This window comes from Lemur catta, chromosome 11 (assembly GCF_020740605.2).
Source record: "Lemur catta isolate mLemCat1 chromosome 11, mLemCat1.pri, whole genome shotgun sequence".
NCBI lineage: Eukaryota > Metazoa > Chordata > Mammalia > Primates > Lemuridae > Lemur > Lemur catta.
The window spans coordinates 85,612,984-85,623,052 of NC_059138.1; the positions used below are offsets into that span (position 1 = coordinate 85,612,984).

Consider the following 10,069-nt stretch of genomic DNA (forward strand, 5'->3'; position numbering starts at 1 on the left):
CCACCGCATCTTGCTTTACTGGGAACGGGGAGGATTAAGAGTTTCCCGGAAAATAATTTAAACGTCATCCACAGATCGGCTTCAGACAATTGATGCAAGTGACATCGGTGAGCTCCTGCTCCACGCCAGGCTTCCTTCCGATGCTTATTGATGTAGCCAACATGTAATCACCACCCCAAACACTCTGAATATCCTCCTGTTAGGCTAGGTAGGGGAGGAACCAAGGCAGGTTAGACAAGGTGCTTAAAGCACATGGGGAGACTTGAACTCAGGCAGTCAGCCTTGAACAGCTGGGGAAGGAGGCGTAGAGAGGGGCATCGGAAGCTGAAAGATAATGGGATCCTGAACCTAACGAATCTGGAGAAAAATTCTACCCTGGGGGGAAGGAATGAGGGGTGATTAGCTAAGGCCTGGGCCTGGGGTTGGGAGGAGAACAGTTAACTGGTATTTGGGCATTTGGTATTTGCCTCCAGGCTGATCCAGCCTTCGCACCCCGCCTCCCCACAGTGCAGAGCCCTTGGGCTGAAAAGCGCACATTTAAAGGAGCCTGGAATCTGCAAGGAATTTGGCAGTGGTGGCAGGGGGCTTGCTGGGCCACCAGTTGTCCTGCTTTAAAATGTGGGGGACTGTGGACTTGTGCTCCTACCAGCAGTGGATAAGAAGACCTGCTTCCTGTGCCCTTACCCACACTTGATAGCATCAAAGATTTTAATATCTGTCAAATTAGTGTATGAAAGATATTCTCTTGCTCTTTGTATTCCCGTGTTTGCTAGAAAGGCAGATAATTTTTCTATATACATATATATCTGCCATTTTTATTTCCTCTTCTCTGAATTGTCTGTTTATACCCTCTGCCCATTTTTAATTTGTTTCTCTCTTGCTTTCTGCCTTTTCCTTGTTGATCTGTAGGAGTTCTTTATATAATTCTGGATCATAATCTAGAACTGCGATACAGGTCACAGCTTGCTATATGCATGTTGTGCATATTTTCTCTCTGTTGTTCATTTATATTTCAACTTAGTTCACGGTAGCCTGTGTTGTGCACAAATTCCCTAAAGAAGCACTCATTCATGGAGCGACGATATTTCCTGGCAGTGTAATTTGGAGTTGGGAGAAAGTGGAAACAATCTAAATCTCCTTCAGCGGTGGAATGTCTGATTAAATTACACCATAGCCATTCTGTGGCCTGTTCCACAGCGGTGTAAAAGAATGAGGTGGATCTATTTTTGTTAATATGGAAGCATCTTCAAAATTTATTATTGACTGACAAAATAGGTTACAGAATGGTAGCTCAATATTTAACATTTATTAAAAAGACATACACAAGTAACAATACTATATTTCCTTACGAGTTTGTGTATGTAAAGAGAACAGATACTGTGTATGTGTAAATATTCCTTTATTTGTATATTTACAAATACACTCCTGTGAATATCCTATGAGCATATTTTCTGAAAAAATACACACAAATTGAAAACTGAAAATTGTGGTTACTTCTCCAGAAACAGAAAGGATACAACACTTGAGGTAGTAAGAGCTTCTGTCTTATCTACAGCATTTAAGCATTTTACCAGGATATTGTTTCTGAACATTGTATACTTTAATTTAAAAAGAAAACAAGAAAGGGGAAGACATTTCCGAAACAGCAGTTACAAGTTACAGAAGGACACCGGGAAAACGGGAGCACGGGCCGGTGCGTGGCCAGGAGCCCTGAGAACAGAAAGACAAACAGCAGCAGTAATGAGCAATGAGCGGTGCGCTGGCTTTGCGCCCTCTGCGGCGCCCCCCGCGCCCCAAGCGCTGCGCACACTCCATCCCATTTCATCCGCCGTGGTACTGTTTCCCACATGCACACCGGGGCCTGGGTCCTACCGTCTACAGGAACTGTCGTGGAAGAGATTTCTCCTTGCAGGACAGCGTCTCCTTAGAGGAACTCTGGCAAATGACATGTTCTCCACTTTTTAGGACTAACTACCGTTTGGCGCTTCCGGGAAGCACGGCGCTACAGGAGTCACCTGGTAGACAGGCTGCGCCCGTCCTCTGTGTGGGTGTGGCCGCTTCACGCTCCCACCCAGCGCTGCGCTTGGCTTCCGCCCCGGTGCACTCTCTCCCCTGTCTCTGCGCCCCCCTGCGCAAAAGGAGGTGGCTTCCCACAAGCTCCTGAGTTAGGCAGTCTGGCACATTCTGAATTCACTTTCTGTTACCTCCACGCACCTTCTGGGGACAATGACAGTATCAGTGTGCGCAGACGAGATCAGACTGGCCATAGGCCGTCCGACCTAGTACTTGGCCAGCAGCTGTGATGATAGGAACTGTAAAAGTCCACAGGCCCCTTTTCACTGTATGGGCCCGGTGGCCTCCCCCGATGGGATGCAGCACCTGCTGTCTTCCGCAGGGAAGTTGTCTCTGAGGCTGGAAGGGGCCAAAGAAGGGTCTTGGACCAGCCGTTTGCTGCACGAGGCCAGGGGTTATTTTCTTTGAATGAAAAAAATGTTTTTTCCTAATGTCGTTTGCAAATTTCACCACTCATGTATTTCTCTCTTTTTTCCCCAGACCTCTCAGTACAGGTAAAAATGCAGTACTGACGATTTAGAGAGTTAGAAGGAAAGACAATTAGCATTCAATGAGCTCTTACTTTGTTTCAGGCACTGTGTTGAGTAACGTCATGTGAGTTAAAACTCTGTGAGCTAATGAAATCTGTACCCTCTTGAGATCACTGAGGGTTCTAGTTTCAGAATTCCCTTTGTAGACCTCCCTCAGTTCTGAGGAGCAAAGCCACTGGAGAAGAGTGTAGGGCAACCTTATTTCCAACTAGGATTTCCCTGAGCACATTGTCTAGACTTTTGCAGGTAGGCAGAACTCACTCTACGTGTGTCGTTGCACACTGTACGCCACAGAAATCAGTGGAAGAAGGGGAACGCCGTGATGATTGTCTTCAGGAGTTAGAGGGAAAACAAATGTGATAGTAACAAAAGGCAAAAACAGGATGCAACAGGGAAAGGAAAAGTCTGGCTTTGAGTCCCCATTGCCTAGGCTGACAATGGAGGCCAAGGGCCCGTGGAAGGAGTCTGTGAAGTAAGGACGGTTCCAGTCCAGTTCATCACCTCTGCTGTGGGCTGTCTTAGGCAAGTTACTTCACCTCTCTGGGCTTTCACGGCCTCAGCAGAAAAATGGAAATGATACTAACCCCAAAGCATGGGCTGATGAGAACTTTACATGAGGTGTACTGTTCTATTCTGAGAGGAGGTGGGATCTCAACAAGTACCTCCCACAATTCCCTCCCCAGTATAGTCTGAACCCTGATTTTTAAAAAATGCCTTATGAGTAAAGTGACTATATAATTCATTGTGCAAACGAGAATATTTTGGAGACCAAAGGGGGCCACTATTAAAAATCACATGAGGACAACACACATAAACTAAAATTGTCCCAGGAGGACAAGTCATTCTACTTATAGAGATAATTAGGGAAATTTCTGGTCCTGAAACATGAGACAGCCTTGCTGACAAGGGTGTCCAGAAGCTTCTAAGAGTAGATTTGGATGGGAAACGAAGTCCACAAAGAAAAAGACAGGTTTCCTTAGAGGTAAACGGGGACTGAAAAGAGAACAGTTTGATTTGGCCTTGGGAAATAATTGAGTTAGTATCAGAAAAAGAAACTGGAAACAGGAAGAAGGAAATAAAGGCCTGAAGTATCCAGATCTTGAAATGAAACTATGTGCCTACAATTTGCCTCTCTGCATTTTGGAGTTCATGTTCTTATATTCCAAACAGCTGGTTATGTTTTATACTCCATGGCTCATTTACAAAAGGGGGCACTAAGCAAAAATACTAAGAAAAAAAGGTTTACAAAGGTGGGATGATAAGTTCAGTCCTGTTAAAATAAATGTAGTTTTGATCTGAATCCTTTATTTATGTTATTTGTCCTTGGTATGTGTACACACACACACACACACGAGTGTCCTCCTTTCTATTAATTCTTATTCACTGTTTGGTTTCTTTCTTTCTATTTATTTATAGCTGCCATTCATTGTGTCCCTGCCACACCACACAGTGTGCTAGGAAATTCACACTTACTGTCTTTAATTTTTTAAGAACAGCAAAAGATATTATAAACCATTTTCCAGTTGAGGAAATCAGATTTTCGAGATTTTCTCCAGGTTCACAGAGCTGGTACAGTTTTCTCTTCCAAATTCCTGATTCACCCACTTATTAGATTCCTTCTCCTAATTCGGTCACTGCATCCCACCCACCCCATGGCTGCTGCCTGCTCCTGCTGGAAGCCCCACACCTGCCTGTGCAACTGCAGGGACCTTCTACCCAGCCTGGGCCTCTCGTCTTACCTTCCTCCCAGCCATGCTCCTCTGCGGCCAGAGTGATACGCTTAGGACATAATGTCAGCAGCACCACTGACTTATTCAAACCCTCCAGCCTTTGGGTATACAAATTCCTTCAGGCTTTGGTCCTAGATTAGCACTTGGTCAAGGTTTCTCCCCACTGTTCTTCCTTCCTGATGCCCTCCACGTCCTGTACCTGCCTTGCTCTCGATGCTCACTCAAGACGCAGTTCAGGTTACCTCCTTCCTTGATCTTTTCAGTCTGAGGAAGAGGAAGGGTATGAGGAAGGGTCAAGAAAAGACACCTGTTTAAATTACATCCTCTCTATTTATGGGGATAAAACTGACCCAAAATATGGTATGTGCCCTTAAGTACCATAACAATTTTTAGGACAATATGTGGTTATATAGATTAATTATCTTTCACTCACACTAGGTGACTGGTCCCCCAAGGATAGGGCAACAGCTGTGGTGGCCAGCTCTTAAGATTGTCCCCAAGAATCCTCACCCTCTGTCTGGTCCCCTATCCCCCACCCTCCCCATGAAATCTGGGTTGGTCTGCGGGACCAAGAGAACACAGCAAAAGTAACAGTATGCGACATTGTAGGTCTGCCCTGTTCTCCCCACCCTTCTCTTCTCTCAGCTCACTTGCTCCGGAGGAAGCCAGCTGCCACATCTTGAAAATACTCATGCAGCTCCATAGAGGTCCACATGGCACGGAGCTGAGGCCACATGAGTGAGCCATCCTGGGAGCAGGTCCCCAGCCCCAATGACACCTTCAGACCATGGCAGCCCAGGCTGACGTCCCACTGCAGCCTCACGAGAGACCCCGAGCCAGAACCTCCACGCTAAGCTGCTCCTGGGTCCTTGACCCTCAGGTGCCGTGTGAGAGATGCGTGCTCATTGCTGTGTTCAGGCACTAAGTCTGGATGTGCTTTGTCCTGCAGCAGTGGCTCAGGAACACCGCAACCCAGAGCTGAGCAAGGTGCCTTCACGTACTTCACGCCCAGCAAATCTGTCAGAAACCTATTCTGGGAAGGGGCCTCGGGTCTGGAAAACTCTGAGAATGGCTGACCTAAGTGTACGGACAGCTGTTTCCTTCTGTTTGGACCATTGCATTATACCCTAGTGACAGAAGCACAACCATAGGTATCATTTCAGGGTGAGAAAATTAAAAAGCAGAAAACATTTTATGTCCCCGCCAGAGGCCAGGTGGAGTGGCGGTCAGGTTTACAGACTTTGTCTGAGCTCCAGTCTCAGCAATTACTTATCATGTGACTGTGAGTGACTCTTAAATCTCTGTTGGCTTGTCTGTAAACAGGCTTTAAACAGTCAGGGCTGACGTTTTCCCTTTGATTTCACAGATTAGAAATCTGTGTTGTTGAGGGCTGAAGCAATCCCCCACCTCACACAGCTCATTGAGTGCAGATCTGGTCTAGAAAGGGCAGGTGTATATGGATTGCACTCTACTGTCCGTCAGTAATAACACCATGTTGCGGTGCGCATTAAAGAAGCTAATGCATGTAAAAACTTAAACTAGTGTCAAACATAATACTCATATAACCAGTGTTGGCACTTTATTCATTTAACTCCACAGCTAATGCCCAGCCCCCAGCCCCATAACCCTGTGGTTCTCGGGCATCTCCTAGGATTGGGGCATTGGCTACTGTACTCTAAGGTTATTCAGAAAAGATAAGGGTTAAATAAACGAGGGGAGTGAGTAGAGACAAGGCTCTACCTTCCTCATCATACCTCCTTTCCACTTCAAGAGTTGAAATTCTCTGTCTTCAGAAGTGTCCCTGAGCCCCTATAATTTAAGGAGTACCAGTTCACCCAGAAAAAGGGCAACCAGTAATCGGCTCCCAAAGAAGAAACTCTGAGAATGAGATGAGAAATTTGATTTTATGAAAATCAAAACTAGAAAGCAGAAGACAGGGTCATCTAAGCTAGACACAAAAACAGCAAATAGTCATGTTTTATACAAGTACAGTTTGGCTTCGGTTAAATTACTCAAGACATGAAGCCGTCTGTTGATAACCAACGAAGCAAAAAAATGTTTCAACATAACTTCAGAAACTTTTTCAATATTTTTACCCCCAACATTTGTTTTTTGCTGATTTCGTTCCTTTTGATTTATTGTAATGTTATGGTGAAAAGTTTCAGATTTGACATACTGAAAACTAGATGTGCATTCTAAATGTTCACATTATGTTGCTCATTATACATAAAATCACAAAGTAACTTCTGCTTCAGTGGGAGAGTTCCTGGCCTGACAGGAGGTGGGGAGATGCAGCAGGAAGGCTGGATCCACGGGAAGACGTTGGCATATTAGCCGGGCTTGCATCCGGGCATTCCCTTCTTGGATCTCATTATTTGCAGACACCCCATCTAGCCCTGCCACTCATGTAATTGTTGATTTAGGATTATGAAAACTGGATGGGAAGCAAACGGTATCACTGATGACATAGAGGGATTACATAATGACACGACTGGTGGCAGCAATTTCCATTCAGAGGTTTTAAAATTACCACACAGTGTGATCCCAGAAATAAGAGACAATTGCAAAAGTGCAACAGTTTAACCGCCGCTTTTTCCACTACAGAGTCTCAGTAGAAGACCCCAATTGTCACCCCAGGGGGAAAGACGGCTTCAGAATCGCCACTTTTTGACTTGCTCTAGAAACTGTTTACTCCTTTTTTCCTTCCTTTGTGTCTCAAAACTCACAAGTCCACAGAGACCCAGGAAAGAATGCTTAAAATGAGAGTAAATATTTTTACACATGTGGGCCTTTGAATAAAAAAGCAATAACACCCTGCTCAGCTGCTACTAGACTCACAAACTCTTCCAAATTGTTTAATGTAATTCCAGTGTTTGATTAGTTCAAAATAACCCCATCTGGGGTGCTCAAAGGGCATTGAATGGCTGTATTGTAAAAGGCAAAAATCCGTAACTTGAAAATTCTAAAATATACTGATTTATTTATTTTTGATGGATTTCATAACTGTGAAGAAGCTAAAACTTCTTTAAACAGATTTACAATTTTTCCACAATTCTAGCTTGATTACCAAATGTTTGGTCCTAGGCAAGGCCCTATCAATGGTCAGTGAAAAATTTAGTGGTGAAATACAGCCCCTGTTTGATTACCACACAGCAAAGACTGCTAAGAACTTACAATGTTCTTCGGCCATTGTGATAATTATCAAGGGTGCTGATAGGCAGTTTAATAGCAATTAAAATAGAAAGAAAGAGTAAAAAACTTAAAGAAAACCCAGGAAAAAATGCAAAGTGGGAAGGTAAGAAATTTTATAGCATCCCCCTGCTAGCATGCCTTAATTTTATTATTAGACTTCCCATACTTAGTAACAGATCACAGCCCATTGTATTGTCTATTGAACCTGAAAGGTGTTCAATAAACAATAGCTCTTCAATAAATTGACTCTGAGCTGTAGTTAGTTGTCTTACTGAATGATGTGTATGTCCAGTTTGTGTCTAGAAATGCTTCTGCTGAATATGGGTAGAGGAGACCAGATCTGGAGAGTTAGGTTCAAGACTGAGTCACAAATGTTAAGGAGGATATGGACAAACAAGTGTTGATGCCATGGAAGGTAGCTACAGGCATAGCTAGCATAATGAGGAGGCTGAAAAAAGTTGAGGAAAGTAGTAATGTTGGCACCCGAGAGAAGATGTAGAGGGGCCACGACAGCTGTCCCCAAACAGGGGGAGTAACCATGAATAGGAGAGGGCAACCGACTCTGAGAGAGGCTCTGCGTGACACGACTGGGCACACTGGGTCCACCCTGCAGGCACCTCACTTCCAGCCCATCTCAGGACGCATTCGCGAACAACTACAGCTACTGAACATCAGAGTACGCTGCCTGTTTAAGGAGCGAGAGAACGGCAGGCAGTCATAGGTGAGAGCTGGTCAAAGATGCTTCAGGAGTTATTCTTGGATTGGATGAAAGAGTGAATGAGATCAAAGTTTTCCTAATTGAGCTCTACAGAACCCCTTCCTTCAGGGCCACTAAAAACTGGGTGGCACAGGAGAAACGGGCTCCCAAATCCCCAACGCTTCCACAGAGCAATGACTACTTTATAGATTTTGGTGCTATGCCTCTGTGTAAAGCAGGATCCCATGGTGAAATAAAGCATGGCGAAGAAAATCCATGGTTTCCAAACCGAGCCCTTTCATAGATCCCAGAAAACCAGGAAGGGGGGCTTTGGGCCTATGGCTTTAGCAGGGAAACTCTGATGTTTTCTGGTCCACACGTTTCACCACTGAGTAAATTTCATTTGTATAAACGTTTATATGGTTAAAAATATTTTAACCACTGGTGTAGATCACATCCAAAATCAGGTTCAATTCTTAGATTTCTATAATTTTATGTTGCACGACTGACTCTAATCTCATCATTTCTTAACTTCCCTTATGATTTTCTTTTTAATTTTCTAGTTTTGAGATCAAAGCAAATTCTTTGGGGGTAAACTGCCATTGCAAGAAATTACAGAATTGAGTTCTAGGTCCACAAACTGAAATTTGCTCTGGGATGCAGCATAAATCTTAGGAAGATGCTAGGACAGTAATTGAAGCAAAGCAAGACTACTCATTTGTGTAGTTGTTTTTTTAATTTATAAAGGATCTTAATTTCCATTACTATATCTGATTCTGAAAACAACCCTGTTAAGAAGGCAGGACAGATAAAATTATTTTATTTATGTAATTGAGTAAACTGAAACAGAGAAATGTATATTTTGTAAAATTAAGCCTAAGTAGTGTTCTATGAATATGGGCCTCAAAACTAGGTTTTTGAACCTTTGGTGTAGTGAATTTTTTATAGCCACGAAACCTTTTGTAGTCAATCTTGTAGTAACAACTGACAACTCTAGAAATCTTTTTTTCACATACTTCTTTTTGGAAGAGAAAGTAGAGCTTAACTTTCTTGCTTACAACATAGTATCTTCAGAGAACATTCTCTTTTTTGAAGGTCAGATATTGTTTGACCCTTTTGGAATCTGGATTTTCACAAGAATGCATCATATTATTTTAAGAGATCGGGTATTCTGGTAGACTTTTGCTATCAGAATTTTTCAGCTTTTGGCCTTGAAGTCAAGTCATGTTTTTAATTCCTAACAATATTCCATTAACCACAACAGTGTCACTAAAACAAAACAAAGCAAAACTTAGCAGAGCTTTTATAAGAAGGCCAGAAACATTATGTAAAGTGAATCTGTCATTGACACCTCGGGAATTTTAAAAATCTACCATTCTAAATGGACAAGAGTAAAACAAGAGGGTCCATTATGTGTAAGCCCAATATATTGTCAGGGCTCACTCGGGGGAACGTGAGCCAAGTAACCGGTGGCCAGCATCTACTTTCTACTTGTCACCAAGCAGTAATGCTTCACAAGTAGGCAGTGGCCTGTGCCAGTTTATTGTGAGAAAGATATTACAAGAGGGGAAAACTTTGGATTAATCTACTTTCCTATGTCTTGGCTGTGACATTTTCTTCATATTATCAGAGGAGTTAAAAGGAAATGTTGTACAAAGATCAAACAGATGTCTGCAAAATTTAATGTCATGAGAGGAGATATTTGACTCTTTCCTGCCCAATTTCAAAAGAAATAATTTACCAAAGAACTTTTACAACGAGGGAAAAGTAAAATCATCATCATCATCACCATCAAACTTATCCTAGTGTTGTAAATTAGGAAAGGGTGCCTTGCCAATGATGGAAAA

General features: G+C 43.1%; 1 long non-coding RNA gene across 1 annotated transcript; it reads right to left on the minus strand.

Moving 5' to 3' along the window:
• Window positions 1–1,581: 1,581 nt before the first annotated feature.
• On the minus strand, window positions 1,582–2,065 carry LOC123647398. The gene is made up of 2 exons (XR_006738220.1): window positions 1,873–2,065; window positions 1,582–1,710 (listed from the first exon to the last, which is right to left on the minus strand). It is a non-coding gene; the product is annotated as an uncharacterized LOC123647398 (long non-coding RNA).
• Between the last annotated feature and the right edge of the window lie 8,004 nt (window positions 2,066–10,069).